This window comes from Stegostoma tigrinum, chromosome 17 (genome assembly GCF_030684315.1).
Source record: "Stegostoma tigrinum isolate sSteTig4 chromosome 17, sSteTig4.hap1, whole genome shotgun sequence".
NCBI lineage: Eukaryota > Metazoa > Chordata > Chondrichthyes > Orectolobiformes > Stegostomatidae > Stegostoma > Stegostoma tigrinum.
In genome coordinates this window covers 24648012-24671424 of record NC_081370.1, presented here as the reverse complement: position 1 = coordinate 24671424, position 23413 = coordinate 24648012, and the positions used below count along the sequence as shown (strand labels likewise).

Here is a 23413-nt window from a genome sequence, read left to right as displayed (position 1 = left end):
CAGATTTAAACCAGTAATTTAACTGTAAAATCACAAGCAGGGAGCAATTCAGTGCTGGGGCAATATTGAAAGTGCCTAATGCTGCTGGTGTGAATCTGTGCCAGCATTGTAGTACCAGCGGTTTGAAGACAATTGGTTAGCCTGAAGGACTAAGCAAAGACTGTGTATCTGAATCACGAAACTAGCTGTTGCCTGCTTGACCCCTGTGTATATATATGCTTCATCAGAAATGCTGTCTTAAAGGTCAACGGATCAGTTTTCTCAGCAGATACAAGGGACCTGTAGAAGTGGAGCAGTTTGATTATGCCTAACACAAAGAGCTTCAGATTTTTCTCAACAGAAGACCTCGGAGAAGGAAAAGTGGAAGAAAAATGTTGTGTACAAATTCATTTCACCAAACCAGATAACAGGCTGCCAACTTGTGTGCCGCTCCTGTGCTGAGCGTTCTTTTTGAACATAGATATACAAAGTATATTTCATGGGCCCTCAGAAATGACCTCAAGAATTGTTTGAGTCATCCTGCAGGATCTTTCCTGTCCTTTCTTCAGTAGCTAAGCTCCTTTGATTTCTATGCTTTTACATGTGGTGTTGAAAGGGGACAAAGGCAAGAAAACTGGCATAATGTGGATGTAATTACAAGTTAGGTGGTGGCTGAAAATGCCAATTCCATAATTTCCACTTCAGTCATCCACACTGCAACTGAAAAGACCATGTGTGATCTGTGCAGATTTAAATCCAACAAAGTGCCAAGTGTTAACAGTTCCAGACAGCAGTTACAATTATTAAAAACATTTCAGTACATAAAGGTTAATTAGACAATTAAGTATCTGACAAAGAAGGCAGAAGTCTGAGAAGTAAAAGGAGTTATACTCAATTCTAGCAGTGGAATTTGGTTCTCTGTAATGCATCACTTCTCCGTATTTAGATCTGGAGAAGATGGTGCCAGCAATGTCATCCTTTGAACTGTGACACAAATTGAAATCTGTGGAAAGATGGATGTACAAATGCTCCATCAAACATGCTAAGCTAATTTGGAAAATGGACATAAACATTTGGTGCTGTGCATTTTCTTGTTAGATTTTCACTGATTCTTTTCAATGACGCACGGAGTCTCAAACAATTCATTGTGCTACGATTTTCCAGTTAATACCATTGCTATATTTTTGTTCCATGCTTTTAATTTAACATTAAATTAAAGGGGTCATGCAAGGGGCGAAATAGATTGTTTTACTGGGAATGGGGTATCAGATGTTTATGCATGGAGAGGACTGTAAACAGCCAGTGTTCTCAGTGGATAGTGTTGTGAATCACCAAAATTCTAGAAAATTGTCACGAGTGACATGTGGTAAACTTGCACTTTAAATTGTCTGTTTAATGAAGATAAACGAGAGCTGCAGTCTGAAGGATAGCTAAATCTGCATTTCTACCTGGACAAATAGCTCATGTGATTCATGTTGGCAAGAAGCTGGGCTTAGAGGGTAGGGTAATAAAATGTGAAAACTCACAGGCAAGTTTGGTCTGACAGGATTTCGGGGAAGGAGGGCAGCTGTAGACAGTAAGACTTTGTAGTTCACCATACAGGAATGATGCGGGAGAAGTGTGCTTGGACAGAACATACTGAATTTATGAGGGATTACAATGAGTCTAGAATCCCTAAAGTGTGGAAACAGACCATTCAGCCCATAGAGCCTGCACTCAGCCCATAGAGCCTGCACTGACTCTCTGAAGAGCAGCCCACCCCATCCCTCTAACACTTCGTTTCCCATGGATAATGCACCTACCCTGCTCATCACAAGACGCTGGGCAATTTAGCATGGCCAATCCATTTAACCTGCACATCTTTGGACAGTGGGAGGAAACCAGAACACCTGGAGGAAACCCACACAGATCCTGGGAGAATGTGCAAACTCCATACAGACAGTCATCCGAGACTGGAATCAAATCTGGTTCCCTAGTGCTGTGAGGTGGCAGTGCAAACCACTGAGCCACCGTGCTGCCCGAGAAAGTTCATCAAATTATGCTGTAGGACAATTCTCTGGAGGAAAAATGTTCATTCTGAAAGACAGATCTGAGACTAAAAGTTTCAATGCTGAAAAAGGAAAAGAACAGAAGTAAACCCAGTAACTTTGGACTGGTTCTGGGAGAATTAAAAGATTACTTTAAAGATAACATAAAGTAAATTTGTGAAGTGTGCTTTTGGTTGTAATATAAAGTAAAAGGGGAATGTTCTGATTAAGGTACAAGTGTCGAAATGAATTTAAATTAACTTTATTGTCAGTGTACTTACATGAGTTGCCACTTACAGCAGCATTTTGAGTACTCAGGTACAGATTCTTGAGTACAAATTCTTAGGGAATAAAGAAATAAAAAGTCTGGCATTATAGAAATTCAAAAGTATAAAATCATTGGAATAAAATAGAAAAATGTAGAAATAAAATGGTCAGAATAGCATAATGTAACAAAGGGAGAAAAATAAATTCAGAAAAAAAGAGAATTCAAGATGAAACCCACTTAGACCAATCCTCGGCTTTGGGCCTGAGGAACTGACGGCCTGCTCCCCCACCGACCTTGTTGGAATCCTGGGCCGGATCCACCCACGGGTTTCGTCGATAGTGCTTTTATTTTTCGATGGTAGTGAAAGTCTTAAAATACAAAATCTTGTATCAAACTCAGTTATTACAAGGATGTCTGAATTGCTTTTTAAAAGTTATGTCTCGGTGGAAATAATAATTATGACTGGCAGTTTGTTCCATTTGAATATTTTTATTTCTGGATTATTTTATATTCACATGAAGTTTAGCTCTACTAGAAGTCGTGAAACTATAAATATTTGCTAAAAGCCATTGAGGCCACAAACTGTCATTGTCCTCTCATTTAGGAGCCTTGATGAAAGGTCAGAATGAATATGAGTGACATGGTTCAAATATAAGCATGGTGGTTAGGAATGACCACAATCTCGTTTATATTAATGTAATTCTATGTTGCACTGTCAACATTCAGTCAGCTGGAGTTTGGTTATTGACCTTTGTTGTCATGTTGGCCTGATAACTTAAAATCATAGATCTTGTCACACAAGATATTACACCTTATTTCAGATTGCAGAAATAATCTAGGGATAATGGGGATTGGCTTGCCCCAGATATGTAGATTTGCATGTGTGAGTGATAATGGGAACTGCAGATCCTGGAGAATCCAAGATAATAAAATGTGAGGCTGGATGAACACAGCAGGCCAAGCAGCATCTCAGGAGCACAAAAGCTGATGTTTCAGGCCTAGACCCTTCTTCAGAGAGGGGGATGGGGAGAGGGAACTGGAATAAATAGGGAGAGAGGTGGAGGCAGACCGAAGATGGAGAGAAAAGAAGATAGGTGGGGAGGTAGGGAGGGGATAGGTCAGCCCAGGGAAGACGGACAGGTCAAGGAGGTGGGATGAGGTTAGTAGCTAGGAGATGGAGGTGCGGCTTGGGGTGGGAGGAAGGGATGGGTGAGAGCAAGAACAGGTTAGGGAGGCAGAGACAGGTTGGACTGGTTTTGGGATGCAGTGGGGGGAGGGGAAGAGCTGGGCTGGTTGTGTGGTGCAGTGGGGGGAGGGGACGAACTGGGCTGGTTTTGGGATGCGGTGGGGGAAGGGGAGATTTTGAAGCTGGTGAAGTCCACATTGATACCATTGGGCTGCAGGGTTCCCAAGCGGAACATGAGTTGCTGTTCCTGCAACCTTCAGGTGGCATCATTGTGGCACTGCAGGAGGCCCATGATGGACATGTCATCTAGAGAATGGGAGGGGGAGTGGAAATGGTTTGCGACTGGGAGGTGCAGTTGTTTATTGCGAACCGAGCAGAGGTGTTCTGCAAAGCGGTGCCAAGCCTCCGCTTGGTTTCCCCAATGTAGAGGAAGCCACACCGGATACAGTGGATACAGTATACCACATTGGCAGATGTGCAGGTGAACCTCTGCTTAATGTGGAAAGTCATCTTGGCGTCTGGGATAGGGGTGAGGGAGGAGGTATGGGGGCAAGTGTAGCATTTCCTGCGGTTGCAGGGGAAGGTGCCGGGTGTGGTGGGGTTGGAGGGCAGTGTGGAGCGAACAAGGGAGTCACCCTCCCCCACCTTCCCTGGACTGACCTATCCCCTCCTTACCTCCCCACCTATACTCTCCTCTCCACCTATCTTCTTTTCTCTCCATCTTCGGTCCGCCTCCCCCCCCTCTCCCTATTTATTCCAGAACCCTCACCCCATCCCCCTCTCTGATGAAGGGTCTAGGCCCGAAACGTCAGCTTTTGTGCTCCTGAGATGCTGCTTGGCCTGCTGTGTTCATCCAGCCTCACGTTTCATTATCGTAGATTTGTATGTCTCCAGTTATCTGTAAAAGTAGCTGGGTGATACCTCAGTACAGTAAATAGTTGGGCTTTAGCCAGCATTGGCAAAAATTGGACGCAATAAAATTACATGTTGAAAGAGGTTAGATTGAATTGCAGCAAATTGCATTTTAACAGTGTAGAATTAACAAATATTGTAGATTCAAATCACTCAGTCTCTCAAGTATATTTTATACCATTTTTATTGGGACATCTTTTTTCAGCTTTTTGTTAAGCACACAAACAGTCACAAGATAAAGCAACAATGTGTACTTTTAGCGGGGAAAGGAAAAGCAAAATGCAACAGATGCTGGAGATCTGAAATTGGGGTTGTACCTGAAACATTAACTCTGTTTCTCTCTGCATTTGTGTGAATGTAGCAGCTTCAATATGATAAAACGTTCCAAATTTCATCACAGATCCATCAGCAGATAAACCATGACATGAAGCCACATCAGGAGATGTTAGAATAAATGACTAAACGCTTGGTTAAGGAGATCAATTTTTACACGTGTTTTAAAGTAAGGCAACAAGGTGGATATACAGAGTGATGTAGGTATGGTTTTCCAGAGTTTAATACCTAGGAATTTGAAAGTATGGCTCGAAATAGTGGAGAGATTCAAACTGGTGAACTGTTGTCTGCTGAAAAATTACACTCTCAAGTTTTCTTAGTTTCACATAACTGTGAATTCATGCTTTTTAGAATTTGCAATATATTATCACTTGTCCTTATTTCAATCTTCGCCAATACTTAATTGCCACTAGTTTGCGAACACTTTGGAAATGACATTAATGTTTTCCAGAACATTTCTCTTTTTGTACAAACAATTGATTAGGTTTGAAATTTTAAAATATCTGACTTCTATAGTTGGTACAGCTGGGGCATAGACAAAGTGTGACTATCTATAACTTATTTTGTTTTGATATCGTTAAATAATCAATTTAGATGGCTTATTGCTACTTTGCTTTGATGAGATGTATTGTGCTATGAGTGTGCTGTTACTTCTGAACTTCAGCCTTAGCTATTTTGTTTATGCAGCAGGCATGACACTCATTTTCCTTTGTAAGTACAGTGGTTTGTATTTGTCAGCATTCTATTGAATCTGTCATTGATAAGCAATTTACATGTTTTATCTAATTCATAATATTAGTTCATAGCTTTTTCCTCAGATTCAACTGTCTTTTCTATTGCCCTTGATTTGATGAATTTGCATTGAATATTTAAGTTCAGTTTGTGTCTGCGAAATAGACATTGCCATTTTCTAAAGATTGGTTCCCCAATTAAATTCCCAATCATTAAATAAATTTCATTGAGGTGATCAAGAACCGTTTACAAATCTGGTGCAGAGTCAGCAACAACACTGCAGTCTTCAGCATATTGTAGGTCATATTTGTCTATGATGATCAGTTTAGTTCTTGCATGGAAGTCAATGAGGTTAGAGTTTTCCATTTGTTACAAAAAGGGCAAGTTGGTCTTTTGAGAGATTTTGGGGTATAATTTAACTTTAATTGTAAGACCCATTACAATTATAGATTAACTCTCTCAAGCTCAATCAAAAATGAGCAGTTTACATAATATTTAGACAGTGTAGTGTCACCTCATAGTGAGTAACTATTGTCCCATATGCTGTATTAATACAACCAAAACGGTCAAAATGACAACAAGGCTCACGACAGAATCTAATTCCAAGGTTATGTGTATGTGTGCATATTTATATGTCCATGTACCCGTAGACCTTTACAAATGAGTTACAAAATTAAACCAATTTAAAACTTAGTTACGTCTTCGGGTAATAAGAGTTTTAATCTCAAACATTTTCACACATGTCAGCCTAAGTTTACATTCGCGTGAGCCATAAAACAGCAATAAAACCAGAAACCTTACTTTTGAACTGAATCACGTGGCTTTTTCCTTTTCCTCCTTCTTCCTATCTAACAAAGTACAACTGAATTTGTCTAAGCAAGTCAGAATGATTGAGTATTGAAAAATACCTCAGCCCTACACTTCAGTGGGCTGTAAATATTGTAGGGGGGTGCTTTTCATACAGCCTTGCCTGACGCATTAACAGCTTGAAGATGCATATTTCAGGTCTTCCATTCAAGGCAGTTACAGTTGTTATCATAAAGCAGTTTCAGGATTGTGCTTACATTTCTTCAACACCAAAATCTCCGAAGAACAGCCCACAGAGCTTTATGATTTACTCAAATTCCTTGTTCTGAATGCAGTGAAGACTTCCTGGGGGTGATGCTGTCGAAAGCTCTGCCTTTTGAAGACTTCATCAAAGATTCTCTGGAAATACTGGGGAGAAGGTAACAGTGAAGTAGCCTGTTACCCTGTTCAGCAAGTTATTTCCACACACCCTCTGACACCAAATGTATTTTTTAAAAATGCTTACATAATTGCAAGAAGGAGGTTAAGCTAATTGTTTGGTATTTCCAACTCGCTGATGTTAATTGCCTTACTCTATACAAGATTTGCTACTTTTCACAGAAGAGTAGTTTATAGGGGATTATTTCTGATCACTAGCATTTGGGTCATTTGGTTGCTGCAGTTAAAATCAGTCACAGCAGCATGTTTGCTCAACAAAAAGGGGCGCTAACAAGTGCTTCATCTTTGGGATTCAGGAACCTCCTTGCAAACCCATGAGCCATGAGACCCTACACTCCAACAGCAACTCGGAGGGAAACATGGAATCAGGAGCAGAAATGTCCCCTTGCTCCTAAGTAGAATGATGACTTGGGGTTTACAACTACTGAAAGTCTGATTTAGCATTTCCCAGGGATAGCAAAGAGGAGAAACCCCCCACACATTCTGTCAGATTGTCTTATGATTGGGAGCATGTAGGAGATTCATATAATTCCTTGTAATGGAAAGGGTAACATGCCTTTAATATTCATGTTAGTTACTTTGCGCAATCATGAACTTTCAGGACGATTTTTACCTCAGTTGTTTGGAAACCCCGGAGTTTCCAAAATAATTGCACTGTAAAACCATCCAACTTCCTTTTTGAGAGTTTTACCCCATTATTCTGATCAGGCATCCAGCTCCTCCTCCATGTCTGGAGCTGAGCTTTAATAAGGTTCGGCAGCCTGTGTGACGGCGCAGTTGTGTTTGTTTGGCAGACCAGTTTGCTAGTCAGAGAGGATAGACCATGAGGAGATGCGGAAAAGTCCATTTCTTGTCCATTGTGATTGTGGAAGAGAAGACTCCCAGGTTCCAGGAATAAAAGTGAACCTCCCCTGTCTGGGACACTCTCTTGTATCTTTGAATATGATGAGCTTTCACCTACCCTCCCATCACACCCCTAACCGTCAACCTAGCTGTCAGATACAGTTCCTTCTCTATGGGCAGCACGGTGGCTTAATGGTTAGCATCGCTGACCCAGGGACCTGGGTTCGGTTCCAGCTCTCCCTGTGTCTGTGTGGATTTTCTCCAGATGCTCCAGTTACCTCCCACAGTCCAAAGATGCGCCAGTTCGGTGGATTGGCCATGCTAAATTGCCCATTGTGTCCAGAGTTGTATAGCTTAGGTGGATTAGCCATGGGAAATGCAGGGTTACAGGGATAGAGTAGGGGGTTGAGTCTGGGTGGGAAGCTCTTTGGAGAGTCGGTGTGGGCTTGTTGGGCCCCTGTTCCCACACTGTAGGGATTCTGTTCTATTCTGTAGACGACTTTACCCATCTTCCAGTGGCTCTGGCAACGCAACCCATGCCAGATGTATAGTGCCTCAAACCACGTTTCCAGTCATGAACAACGAGGACTGACTCCTGGAAAAGGTATTTTGTGCCATTCATCAGAAGACTAACTATTGCAGGCCAGACCATCATTGTATCAGCCATAATAAGTGTTTTCTGCATTAAACATGTATCGTTCTTTTTTAAAATGTTGCAAGACATAAGACTCTCAAAAAAGCAATGGCATTGAAGTACCCTAAGAAGCTACAAAATAAATAATTTGCTTATTTGCTGTATAATGGTGGGAGAACACTTAGGGGCCAACTTCTTGGTTGTTCCTACACATAAGCACATGTTATGGAGCAGACTAAAGCCCCTCAAAATATGTCTCATCCTTTTCTTCTTTTAAGGCAAGTGCCAAGTGGTCAATTAACAGTCTTGGAGCAAAACACCCTTTGTTCATACACTATCATTAAAATGCAATAAAAGAATCGGAATAACTTCACTTTATTGAAAAAGTTAACAGAACAATAGATTATTTAACTACTAAACAGTAACTGTTTCAAGATAGTAACATCTCATAAACACTCCCATGGCAAAGGCAAATTCAGTAAAATAGTGATCAGAGATAATGGGAATGGCAGATGCTGGAGAATCTGAGATAACGGTAAAGTAGATTTGTCTCTCATGTAATTTTATCTTTAACAGCGAGAGGAAAAACAACTTTCACCCGCTCGGCTGTTTTTATTGTTCCAACTTTTTATAGAAAAAAATTCAATGTCTGTCAAGCAGTTTATTTTATTAGCTCAGTGCCTCTGTCTCAACCTTTGTCCTGAAGGGACAAAATGCACCACTTAAAGAATTAGTATTGTAACACAGTGCCAGAAAATTTGGCAGGACTGGCAGCATCTGTGGAGCTGGAGACAACATCTTGAATTTGGTATGATTCTCCTTCAGGTGTTCAGAACCTCTGAGTTCTCCATACTTTTTGGGTGTATTTGCAAGTTTCCAGCTTTTTTGATTTTTTTTTTTGCTCCTAGTTCTTCCGATTGTGAATGGCCTAGTTCCATTTTTGTTATTTTGAGGTGTTGTTACAGGAGCTCACTCTGGGCTGCAGTGTGCTGCTCACCTTCCATCTGGAGCGGAAGGGGAGGTTGGAATAATTTCCAGCAGCCAAAGTAATTGCAGAAGGTATCTCCCTGTCGCCCTGCCAAGCCAGTGTTTCGCATTTGTGTTTTTTTGTAAATGAAGAAGAAATCTTTTGCAGTAGTTTCAATTCCTCTTGCCTTATTTGCACAATTTTACGCTGAACAATTTATAGGAATTTTTTTTTTTACATGACAGTGAATGCAACTTTTTTAAGCCAACAGAAATCTAAGTCATTTTCTCATTCTCTAGCCATTGCTGGTTTTGTTGAAAAATGAGCACAAAATTAGATGTGTGCTACATGCAAATGGATATCTCATGTGGTGGTAATGTGAAAAGTTTTCGAATGCTGGATCATCATCACAAATCCACACTCCTGTGATTTGTTCTGCAACCCTGGTGGTAACTTAGCAGCTTTATTTACACTACACAATTCAGAGTGGAATTTAGAGAAGGTATATTTTAGCAAAGAAAAGAACATTTCAAATGATAAGAGAAGGATAATATTCAGCATCTCTGCGGAACAGGCAATAAAAGATCTCCTGATGTTTCACCTGCTTTGACACAGGTTGGAAATTAGATGAGTTCTGTTGAAATGGCAGCATTAAAACAGGGGTCTTGCCAGTCATAATGAATGCATCTGTAGAAATGGAGAAATATAGAAATAGGGCTTGAGTTTATTTAATGCCTTTATCATTTCTTTTCAGAATTATCTCAAAACATGCTGTGTATGATAGAGTTCTTTAAACTTCAGTGTCTGCTGTGCTGGCAAACAAATTGGAAAGGCAATAATTTTACAATCAGTACCAGAGCTTTTTATTTGACTCAAATACTTTTATAAAATTTACAAATAGTGAAACTCTTAATGGTGAATTTTTAAATGGCTCAGGTGAGAAAATATTAATAGTCTGTGGCTAAAACTGCTAATCCATACATATGAAGGAAGTCTGAGCTTCCATTCTTATGCGCTGAGTTTTGTGACCTCAAGTGAGATGGCAATATCAAAGGCAAGATGCCTTTGGGGAAAATTCAGAAAGTCTGTTTGTTCTTAATTTGCTCCTTGCTGAAAGTTATGGACCAGTGCATGTGTGAACATTTTCTGAGGAAAGCATTGGGCCCAATTGTGATACCATCCATAGTTTTGTGCACATACCCAAGCCCGTTTTATGGAGAATGGCCTTCTAGGGCTCGGATGCCAACTGAAAGGGTCGTGAAGTCTAATTCTTGGATTTCAAGGCAGGGTAGGTAAAAAGGAGGTTAGGAGAGGTGGTAAAAATAGCACAGCGGAGCTGAATCTTTCTTTTTTGTGGCAAGTCTGAGTTGTGGAATATTTTTTGGAGGATTTATCACCGTGAAGCCTAATGAGTTTTGCCACCATATCTCAACAAATTTGCTTAATTTCCCACCCTGTTCCCATAGTGTTGATCATGCCTGATTTCTGTCTCATCTTACCACTTGTCATTCCCTGAACAACTCGCTACTTGGCAGATTCTGCCAAAGGCCCGGCAACCCCGTTTCAAAAAAAAAGGTGGCATCTTCAAAAGGCTCGTGTACACCCCAGGTGACCTCCATTATTCTGAAACTGCCCTGCCTGTTGAATGACAGTCAGAAAATGCCAGAGAAGGGGAAGATGGTGTTGTGATTCTCCAAGAGGTACGTGGAGGTCCTGGTTGATGGAGTGATGCAAAAGAGAGGAATTTTCCCCCTTTAATAGACAACATGCCACTGCCTAGCAAGAAACCTGCCACACCACTTGGGAAAAGCATAAAGGAAGGAATAAGATGCTCCTGGTGTTCAGCTGGGCTTCACTGCACTTCACTTCTCTTTCAATTCTGCCACATGCCTCACTGTGGCCCATGACACACAGACCGTTAGAAGATTCAACTCTTTATTTCAGTTCTATCCAAATACAGCAGGAAGAATAATAATGGGCTTTTCGCTGCCTTTCAAGCTGGTATGGACTATAGGGACATCCCAGATGGCATTATGGTGGACAAGTCTTTGACTGCTGTAAAGACCATGTGGCATGAGACAGGATCTGTTGGCGTTCCTGTGACCTCAGCAACTATCCAGTGGGAATCTGTGTCATTGGGGTTTCTAGAGGTCAGAGGAGAAACAGCTTTATAATAATTAAGGTGCTGCCCTACTTTAAAGGGAATTCCTGGAGAATGTATCGAATAGTTTTGCTGCCAGGTTATGTATCACCTCAATGATGTCCAGGCTAAGGTTGCCAACTCTATTTGGACATACTCCATGGGAATTTATCACATGACCTCTGTCTCTCACCACCTTGGACAATCTTACAGCCTTTCTGCTATTCTTATAAATAATAAAGGAAAATATTTGAAGAAAACCACAAATCTAACATTGCAATGCCACAAAAGAAATTACTCCCAGGTTGCTGGCAGCCGCGACCATGAGAGTAATCTTTAATTCCAGGAGACTCTACCACAATCCTGGAGGGTTGCTAACCCTAATTTCGGTTTTCCGCAAACAGCTTCATAAAAGTATGAGTAGTCTGAGAGTTAAAGAAATCTAAGCCTGTGGAGCAGGCTTGAGGGGCTGAGCAGCCTATTCCTGATCCCATTTCTGAGGGTCTAAGGAGGGGGCGGGTTGGTGTAAAAGGAGAGATGAAGGCAAACAATAGGTTCCAAACCCTCCATTTGCTGAAATGTAGATCTACCAATTTTTCGAGAATGCATAAGGACTATAAAAGTGAGGTAGGTCAAGACTTGAAGCTGAGCTTATCCTAATAGTCTAAGCATCTGCTGGTCTTGTCCAGTGTTTTTTTCCCTTTATTCATTGACAGGATGAGGGCGTCACTGGCTCGGCAGCACTCATTGTCCATCTCTAGTTACCCAGAGTCAACCGTGGGCCTGGAGTCACGTGTAAGCGGTTTCCCTCCCTAAAGGGACGTTAGTGAATGAGATGGGTTTTTCCTGATAATCGATAATGGATGCACTGAGATCATTAGATTGTTAATTCCAGATCTTTATTGAATTCAATTTCCACTGTCTGCCATTGCAGGATTTGAACCCAGGTCCCCAGAACATTATCTGGGTCTCTGGATTAACAGTCCAGTTATAATGCCACTAGGCCATCACCTCCTCTTAATTGTGTTGAATAATTCACATCATTAAGTAAAGAATTAGCTTCAAAATATCTGTGTAAGCAATGGGAATTAAACATTTAATGTGCTTATTTTGATATAATGCTTTCTAGCCTGTTTAGGTAGAAGAATTGGTTTTAGTTGCTTGTAACAGATCCTGTTTGGTATGCATTCTCGAAAAATTGGTAGATCTACATTTCAGCAAATGGAGGGTTTGGAACCTATTGTTTGCCTTCATCTCTCCTTTTACACCACCCCGCCCCCTCATTTACTGGGACATATTATAACTTGCAGTGTGGTCAGCAAAATGGACCAGAGGAACTGCCACTTTCATTTGCTTCTTGTATCTAGTGCCATTGCTAGTATGATATGATGTGGCCGGTATGCAACTTTCTGTCTCATAGTTGCTGAGACAGATGCCTTGAAGTTTGTTCACAGCACTGACTTTTTATATTGCTATAATATTACAGACTTTTATTTCGTTTAGGTTCTGTGCTTACTGTTGCTGTGCATTACATCACACAACTGTCTAAACACATCTACACTGACTGTACTCCACCTGCAAGACAAGACATTACTTTATACTGGAGCAGAACATGTTGTGACATCCTGTAGCCGTCTTGCCTAACTGACCTGAATTGAAATAATAACACAGTAGTTGGCAACTGATTCAATTTAAATCACCAAACTTGCGATAGTGACTTCCATCCATGTGAATAACATGTTAGTATGGAGCAAAGTTAAAGGATTTAGTTTAAACTTTGTGAATCATAATTCAACTCCTAATCTCTGTGGGAATAATGTCCATATTTCTCTAGCAGAATGTTGAGGCCATATTTCTCCTTACTGACTTGTAATTATATAGGACTTGCTGTGGCTTTTGAATTCACAGTTGAGGAACTACTTTTAAAAGTGTGTCACTGTTGCAATTTTAGGGAGCCACATGAAGTCATTCGCTACTTGTGTGAATATTTACTGTTATTGTGCTACAAATAAAATAGCTTAACAGTTGTTGGGACCTGCGGAAAAGCACAGTACAGTGTCCTGACAAGCATGAATGCAAAATATAACTTTGACAGTTAAAGTAACCCAATAGAATTTGAAAAAAAGCAGTGAATATTTCAATGGAATTGTGGTTATTAATTACATTCAAACCCCTAAACGGGATATAAGACATGAGCTTTTGCAATGCAGTTTGATAACAGAAGGTACAGAAATAAAGTCACGTACTTAATGAAGCAAGTACAGAAGTGAAGAGAGTGACTACATGTGAGTGGGCACACTGGATAATGTATTACTATTCTGCCTTAGTTCATTTTGTAAGTTTCAATACTTAGATTTTAAACTGGAGATGTTTTCAGCTCAGTGCTTCACGTGTGAAAGGCAAAGAGCATGCATTAATTACAGTAAAATGCATTTAATGAATCAGCCTTGTTGGGTTGGGGATGGGTGAACTGACCAAAGTTGCTAAAACATCTGTGTTATAAATGGAATCCTGTTTTTCTTTCCCTTCCCCCCTCCCAGCCAACATTGTACAATGTTATTGATACAAAGAATAGTAGGAGAAACACACCACTGCAACCTCTGCTGTTTAGTTTCGAGATCACTTTGAGAAGTGAGATCAGACTTTATCAAAATCTTAATTTGGTTCAATTATAGAGGTGGAAGAGCAGCTGCTGAGAGCAAGTATATGAGTTGTCTCTGTTAATTTATGAATGAATAAAAATACAAATTGTTCATTTTAAGGTGTGATGTCATCAGCAGAATGTTATTTTCTTATGTTCTTTTCTTGGTGCCTGTCTACTAGTGAGTTCAAGCTGTCAGAATGAATAATGTTGGCTTGTTGGGTTTGATGGACTGGCATAGTTAACCTCTTTGATGCCTCTGCAGGAATTATAGGAGTGAGTCAGTTATATCCGACAGGCCCGAAGCTCACTGTAGCTGCAAGCCCTTGCTTGCACTTTTTTTTACTGTGCACAAATATGGCATATCTCTCTGTCTTTACGGATACTTTGAACATAGACTGAAACTATCTCTGAAGGTGGTACATGGCTGAATTGCAAATAAGATTGACATGTGGATGTTAGTGTGCTGTGTTAATAATGAGAGTGGAGTTGAGGCCTTTAGACAATTTAGCTTACAAGTGACACATACCAGCTGCTTATTGATATGTGCAATACATTGATAACCTGTTATAAAGAAATGAAGCTAAATCAGCAAGTGTCGAATAATAATTTTTATGACTTGATGTGTAACTTTTTCTCTGGTTATCTGTGTATTTTTGTTGTTTGCTCGTAATACTTTGGCTGAGACATCAGGAATAACAATAATGACATGGATATTGGCCGCGATTATTATGGTAAATTGGGTATCAACTTCTGACGTTCACAGAGACATAGTTAAATGTGGAAATCCAGAGATTGCTGTCGGAGATATCATACTCTTGCACAGTGTGCAACCCTCATCCATCGGCTTGTCATTGACATGAATTCAGCAAAGTGAATTTGCTGTACTTGCCCATCGTTTAATATTAAAATGGTTGGAAAGGATGGGGCTGGTGAATTTGCGACAACTGAGTAATTAAACAACATAATTAATTATAAAATTAATTCTGAACAGCTCCTAAGATCCTGTAAAAATAGCTCCTTCAATAACCTTCAGACGAAAATTAATGTTTTGAAATTTTAAACAAATACTTTTTCTAGGTCTTCTTTTTATCTTGCTCCCCTAATTATTCCCCAATCTTTATTTGACTTGCTATTTAGCACTTAATGCTCATTTATATTTGTGCCTTTAAGATTTCTAATTTTGGAGTTCTGTGCTGAATGAAAATTCTTGGTACAGGTTAAAGAAACTTTTTTTTATTTCCACTCAATCAAAAACACCATAGAGGACACCAGACTCAAAGGTGCTGAGTGATCAAAAAAGAATTGCTGTAAGCAGCTATTTACATAGTGCATGTTAAACGCCATTCCTTTGCCAACAAAATGTTTGCCAGTTACATGCAAGATCACTTGATCTGCCAGCACCAAGTTCGAACCAGATAGAAGCAGAAGCTACTGTTTTGGCAAGAGCCATATGGTGTTACCGTCAGCTGTTATGGAAATGGAGTGGTGCGAAACCTAATATGAATAGCCAATGGTTCAACAAATCAGGAATAAAGTTACATTACACTTTGGGGCAGCACGGTGGCTCAGTGGTTAGCACTGCTGTCTCACAGCGCTAGAGATCCAGGTCCAATTCCAGTTTTGGGTGACTGTCTGTGTGGAGTTTACATGTTCTCCCCTGTGCCTGCATGGGGTTCCTCTGGGTGCTCCAGTTTCCTCCCACAGTCCAAAGATGTGCAAGTTAGGTGGATTGGCTGTGCCAGGTTACCCGTGGTGTCCAGGGATGTGCAGGCTAGGTGGATTGGCCATGTGAAACGCAAGGTTACAGGAATAGGGTAGTGTGGGATACTCTTCACAGGCTCAGTGTGGACTTGATGTCCACACAAACCGTAGGGATTCTATGAAACTCAGTTTTAACAGTTTCATCTAAATGCCATGACACCAGCTTGATACTAACAGTCAAAAACTAGCCTTTTGCTGTCCATTTCAGATTAAACTGAAAGAAAAAGACAGCCAGGTCAAAAATGAAAATTGTCTAAAGTAAAACAGAGTTGCAATTTTTGATTTTTTCTTTTTATCTCATAATTACATGTTAAACATTACATAATTGGTATCACCTTTGAATTCTGCAGTGTTTGTTTTCCTCATGTGCTTATACTCCTAGACATTTAAAAACCTGCAACTCATGAAGATGTATTGAATTGAGAGAAAAATTATCGGAAGTATCCTCTTTATGTGTAAGGGTAGATGTGATTTGTATGATCAATTTTCAACAAAAAAATTATATCTGATGCTTGATGATTTGTTTTGATTAATTTTGCAGTCGTCATGCTTGATTGTGTAACCTGGTAGGCGATATTGGTGATTAGTAGGCTTCTACTCAGAGCATTCCAGTCAAGTCCCCACATTGAAGTTCAACCTCATCGTCTTCTGTGGCTTAGTTTTGCTCAACTACCATGAAACTGAAAACATTCGTGACTTCACGATGTCCTTGAATATTTACATTTCAAAATACTTCATTGACGTGGTTTCTGCTGTAATGCTGGAAAATGGCAGCCAGTCTGAACACCACAGTGTGCTCCAAACAAGAATAATCAAGTGATATGTTTTAATAGATGAGGTTGCGGTATTATTTTTGGGCCTGGTACTGGAAGAGTTGCCCACCTGTTTTGCAAAATAACATCACGGTCTCTTTTACATTCATTTACAAAGGTAGATGGTCTTTCTGCCTCACGTCTCTTCTGAAATACCTTTGAAATGCAGCCCTGCTTCAGGAAGAGGAAACCTTTCAGAATTGCTGCGTTTCCCAGGAGGGGATTGAGAAACTGTATATGCTTTCAGTCTTGTCTCCTGTTCTCTCAGCATGAGCTGACATTGGTCGTGGAGTGTTTGTAGATTCATGCTTTTTCACTGGTGGAAGTCACATAACACCAAATGGGAGCATAGCAACCATCGGGGAGACAGTGCCCTTCCTAAAATTAGTAGTACTTCATGTGCTACGCCACCTTTCTGCTAGGCATGTTTATAATATGCAAAGGTGTTAAAAGTGGAATTTAATTTGGACCAACACCAATTAGAAGGGAATGATGCACAGTAGATATAAAGTCAGGACAAAGATGTAATCAGATATAGAAGGAATGTTGGCTCATTCTGGTAGGCAGAGAAGACATGGGCAGGATAAGGCCCAGGAGAGATCCAGAAAGCTAAATTGTATCTATTTTAATACAAGGAGCTTGACTGGTAAGACAAATTAACTTAAGAGTATTGACCAGCATTTGGGAATATGACACTGTTGCAATCACTGAGACATGGTTAAAGGAAGGATAGTGCATGCAGTACACATTCCAGGGTATGAAAATTTCAGGTGTAATAGAGGGGGAAATAAGAGAGATGGAAGCATCACATTATTGATAAAGGAAACCATGACTGCAGTACTGAGAAAGGCTCTTCAAATGACGCCATCTAGGTAGAGCTTAGAAATAAGAACAGGGGCAGTTATTTTGCTGGGGTTATACTGCAAGCCTCCCAATAGCCAGGAGGAAATAGATGAGCAGATTTATAGGTAAATCACAGAAAAGTGCAAGAAAAACAGGTTTATAGTTGTAGGGGATTTCAATTTTGCTGACATTAACTGGGATCACATTGATGTAAAAAGATTAAGCAGGGTGAAATGTTTACAGTGCATCCCGGAGAGCTTTTTTGTGCCAGTATGTAGATAGTCTGACTAGAGATGACCAGTGCCTGACTTTATACTAGGGAATAAAGCTAGTCAAGTGGTTGGTGACAGTGGTGAGCATTTTAGGAATAGTGACCATAATTCTTTAAGTTTCAAAGTTATTGTGAAAAGGGATAAAGATAGTGCAGAGGTTAAATGTCTAAGTTGGGGGAAGGCCTATTTCAATATCATTAGACGTGATCTGACAAACTTAGACTGGGAGAAGCTGTTTGCAGGTAAGTCAACCAAGGGTGAAAGGCAAGGGCAGCAAGTCCACGGAACTCTGGTGTCCATGGATATCATGACTTTGATAAAGAAAGAAAGGAAGCATGTAGCAGGTATAATGTGTTAACAAAAAACAAGGAGGCTTGAAAAACAAGTTAGGAAGGATCAAGGAATGTCTCAAGGCTTTTTACTTGCATATTGAAAGTATGAGGATGACCTCAGAAAGAATGGAACTTTTTAGAGATCGAGGCGGTTGGGGGGTGGGGGGGGCGCAACCTATACATGGAGCTGGTGGACGTGGTTGAGGTCTTAAATGAATAATTCTCATCTGTTTATTCGTCCAGGATAAAGACATTGTAGCTGGGGAATTCATTTAGGACGATGAGGTTCCAAAACATGTTAAGTCTAAAGTTTTGGCAAACCTCTGTAGCTCGGGTTGTGGATGAAGTTGTTGACTTGTTTTTGTTCAGACATTTTGTCACCATGACATCAGTGGGAACTCCTTAAGGCATGGTTCTCCACTCATCCTTCAATCAACAAACATACAGAATTGGACCCCATATACAAACCCATACAGATCGAAACCGGAAATGACGGCACTCACCATAACGGACCAGACAGTGTAAATTCCAAGCGGATAAAATAATATCGGCTCATCAGACGCGGCACTGATGATGTCACCTAGCATGGTGACGAAACGTCTGAGCAAAAAAAAAAGTCAGCTCGGCGAGCAAGTCAACAACCACATGTAAAGTTTAACGAGGGGGTGGTATTAGATGTTTTAACAGACGTAAAATTGCACAAATCTCCAAAGCCTGATTAGATGTATCCCAAGCTGCTGTCGGAGGCAAGGAAGGAGATTGCTGGGACCCTGGTTGAGATATTTAATACTTCACTGGCCACAGGCAAGGTGCCAGTAGACTGAGGAATAGCTAATGTGATTCCCTTTATCATGAAGGGTAGCTAAAATAGTCGAGGAAATTATAGACCAGTTAATATGATATCAGTGGTGGGGAAATTATTGGAAACAAGCTCTGAAGGGCAGGAATGAATCAATACATGGAAAGACAGCGATTGATCAGAGATAGTTAGCAGACTTGTTTCAGGGAGTTCCTGTCTGACAAATTTGCTTGAGTCTGAAAAGCTGACTAAATATATTTATGGAGGTAGTGCAATTAATGTGCTTTACACAGACTTCTGTAAGGCCCTTGACAAGGTCCCACATGGAAGGCTGGTCCAAAGGTAACATCCTTTTGAGAACCAGTGCAACTTGGCAAACTGAAATCAATACTGCCTTACAAATATGAGGCAAAGGGTGATGGTAAGGGATGCTTTTGTAATCGAAGCCTTTGATTAGTCGTGTATTGCAGGGATCTGTGCTGGGACCCATGCTGTTTATTATGTACACTAACAATTCAGATATCAATGTAAAATAAAAACTGAAAGAACTGTGGATGCTATAAATCAGGAACACAAACAGAGCTAGTGGAAAAGCTCAGCAGATCTGGCAGTATCTGTGAAGAGAAAAATGTTTCGGTCCATTTGTGTTGGATGTGAATGTAGAAGGTTTAATTAGTATGTTAGAAAATTGGTGATGTTGTTGATAATTAGTATGATAGCCTCAGGCTGCAGTCTGATATTGATTAGTTGGTAAATTGGGAAGAGCAATGGCAGATGGAATTTAATCCTGATAATTGCAAGGTGACGCATTTTATGAGGCCCAAGAAGGGAAAGATATACGTAATGAATAGTAAGTCGCCAAGGAATACTGAGGAAGAAAGGGAATTTGGTGTATAAAGTCCATGGATCTCTGAAGATGTCAGCACACGTAAATGAGGCTGTGAAGAAGACCTATCAGATGCTTGTCTTCATTAGCTGGGATGTATAGTATAGGAGCAAGGAAGTCTTGTGGCAGTTTTATAAAACATCAGTTTAGGCCACAGATGGAATACTGCATGCATTTCTGGTTTTGACAGTATTGGAAGGATATGATTGGACTGGAGAGGATGCAGGTGAGATTCATCAAGATGTTGCCTGGGATGAAAAGTCTCAGTTATCAGGAGAAACCAGATAGGATGGGGTCGATTTCCTTGGAACACTGGAGGCTGAGGAAAGGGTGGGGGATCTGATAGTGGTGTAAAATATTGAGAAGCGCAGTTTGTGAGAATCTCTTCCCTGTGGCAGATGTGTTTAAGACCAGAGGGCATAATTTTAAGGTGAGGAGCAAGTGGTTTAGAGGAGATCTGAGAATTTTAAAAATTTTCATTTAGAGTGTGATAGCTGTATGGAATTTTAAGAGCGTAATGGAAACTGGTACTCTTGTAACAATTAAGAACCACCTGGATGAGCACTTAAAATGCCAAGGCCCAGTGCAGATAAATGGCATTAGTGTAGTTTGGTATTTGTTGGTCAGCATAGACATGGTGCACTGAAGGGCTCCTTTCTCTGCTAAATGACTCTGACCGTACTTCACTATTGATTTTTTTTTTTTGTTTACCAGCGAACAATCTTCAACTGAAAACCATTTCGAACAAATTGAAGACTCTTTCTATCTACCCTCTACATTTCAGTGTATATTGAAATGATTATATGGATCCTATCAAAGCCACTGTTAAATATAAGAAGGAAATTTATAGTAAAAGATTCAAGGACTATTAAGTACATTTTACTTCAAGCTGTACCCTCAAACATTACATGACTTTCGGTAAAAAGCTTTTAACATTCCCTTTATGATAGTGTGTTTTAACTATGTGTGTGATTGTATAGCTTACTGTAATTGTAAACAGTAAAAGGATTAAAAATGCTGAGACATAGCCTCTCTCTTTGATGTTGCTGTTCCTTCATATTTGTCCAGTATGGCTTAAAATAAAAGATCCAGCAATGGAGATAACTGGAATGAATTTTATTGATTTGTAAAATTGATTGATTGTTTATTGATGTATATTAAAGATTGGCCATAAAATAGAAAAAATACAGCACATTATATTCTTGGATAACACGGTGTGAGGCTGGATAAACACAGCAGGCCAAGCAGCATCAGAGGAGCAGGTTGACGGTTTGGATCAGGACCCTTCTTCAGAAATGGGGGAGGGGAAGGGGATTCTGAAATAACTAGGGAGATGGGGGAGGCGGATAGAAGATGGATAAAGGAGAAGATATTCTTGCCTTATTATCGAAGAATTAATTATGATATTTGATATTTTCTGCTTCATTGTTTTGAATATTATTTATTTATCAAAGGTCAGTGCGGGAACATTCTAGTCAGCATCTTTTGTGAATTATCAGGAAGTGAGAGGATCTATAGCCAATTAAAATTTGGATGACACCTTGCTGAATATCATGCAGATGTACAGTAAGGTCACAAACCTTTGAATTTAGATTTTGTTACATGCTTGCAATCCAATAATGCACTCTGTAGAAAGGCATCACAACTGTTAGCTTAAGCCATACTTAATTTCATATTAGCTGAAGCAAGGTTTTAGAATATTTTAAGTGAACCAGTGCTAAGGGTGATGTGGGTGCATCATTTGGCCCAATAGAAGTCTTTCAGTTAAGGAAAAGCTGCCTAATGATCACCTTTGCATTGGCCTCAGTGCAGATTGTTTTAAACCCATTCATGCAATGCACTCAGACTTCCAGAAGCCTCAGGAATAATCTCTCACCATCTCCCTCTGTGGGTCAAAAGACAAAACTGAAACTAGAGATTCTAAAGAGAGAGAATTTGAATACAAACAAAGACTTAGGCTCACCCAATTGGCTATTGAATCAAATATCAACCATCCCCCTGTGGACAGCATTTCATCATTGCTAAATTCAAAAGAACTTCAATAACTCTCCATCTTTGTGGTCTCATGTCTGATGTACAGAATTTGTTGTCTCTGTCTGCACTTTTTCCACCAATAACATTTATATTGAACTGTCTGTTTTTGTCTAAATTGTGAATAAATGTGTATATGTTTGGGGTTTTAAAAGGTATAGCTTAAGTTACGGAGTAGTAAATCCATATTTTGTCATGTGTTTAAGAAAAAGTCTGGTTGCAGTAAAGCTTTTTTCTGTTATTAATGACAAAATGTGATGTGAAATGCTTTTGTCCTCAAGACCAGTCATTCGGACAAGTTGACCATTTTGATAATTTACTTTGGTCATTGCACATTTGTGATGGTGTATGGAACAGTGGGGCCTCAATTATTGGTGCACTTTTCCTAGCCAAGCCATGGCACTTATCAAAGCAAAACTGTTACAAATTGGAAATATTACCTTGAGGTGAACTGCAAACAAATATTACCATATTTTGGCTATGTATATTTTGAATTTGACTTGATTTGATTTATTGTCGCATGTACCTAAATACAGTGAAAAGTTTTGTATGTGAGCGGTACAAGCAGATCGTAATAAGTGAGGAGGCACAGACCATAAGTGAAAAATAGCATGTGTGCTAGGCGCGATCAGCATTAACACTTCAGCATTGTTTGGAGTTAGAGAGTCCATTCATCAGTCAGATAACAGCAGGGAAGAATCTGCTGGTGTGTGCATTCAAGCTTCTGTATCTTCTGCCTGACAGAGAAGTTATAGGAGAGCATTACTAGGGTGGGATGGGTCTTTGATGTTGGCAGACTTCCTGTGACAATGAAATGTGGTCCAGGGCTGGAGACTCTGATGGTCTGGACTGTGCATACAACATTCTTCAGAATTTTTGCAGACTTGGGCAGAGCAGCCCAGGCTGTTATGCACCCAGGCAGTGTGCTTTCAGTGGTGCATCTGTAAAAGTTGGTGAGGGTCCTTATGGATTGCCAAATTTCCTGAGCCACCTGAAGAAGAAGAGGCATCGTTGTGTCTTCTTGACTGTTGCACCTACATGGGAAGGCTGCCGGTTATCGTCACTCCTAGGAACTCTCTCAATCTCTGCTATGTTGCTGTAGATGGGGGTGTGTTCTCCTCCTTTCTTTCTGAAGTCAGTGATCAGTTTTTTTAGTTTTGCTGACATTGACAAAGAGGTTGTTATCATTGCACCATGACACCAAGCTCTCCTCTCTGTATTCTGCCGCACTGTTATTTGATGTCGATCCTACCACAGTAGCGTCATCAACAAGCTTTTGGATGGCGTTTGACGCTTCGGGGCACCTGATATAGTATGCTCAAAATTTGTGATTAATTATTGTAACAGCTCTATTACTCTTGTCTGCTGTGAAACTTACTAACAAAAGAGAGGAATAGATTCATTTCATGAAAACTAATGGTTTGTTTTCAAAACATGTTTTTTTTTAAATGAAGATGCTGGTCTTCCAAACTCAGCAGTGTTAGGGCTGAGACATATTGCTTCTAGCCCATCACATTTGGCACTTGGACACTGAGAAATACGTAAGCAGCTTGTTTTCTGATTGCTTTATGCTCATCTTCTCATTGGAACAGTGTCCTGCCTTTACATAGGTTTCTGCACAGCTAAGGGCTTCAGGCTGGGACCTGTGCGGTTCATGTAATCTTGTCACCATTTCACCAATGCAGACATTCGGTCTCCACTACGGACTTCTGCAGAATTTTTTTGACTGCCTGCCTTTCTAATTTTCTGACATTAAGAACTGTAACT

At 40.2% G+C, this 23413-nt stretch overlaps 1 protein-coding gene across 1 annotated transcript in view; it reads left to right on the top strand.

Annotated features, from left to right (window-relative positions):
- The window catches only part of LOC125459494 (serine/threonine-protein kinase BRSK2-like), an 865025-nt gene that overhangs the window by 217198 nt on the left and 624414 nt on the right, over window positions 1-23413 (top strand).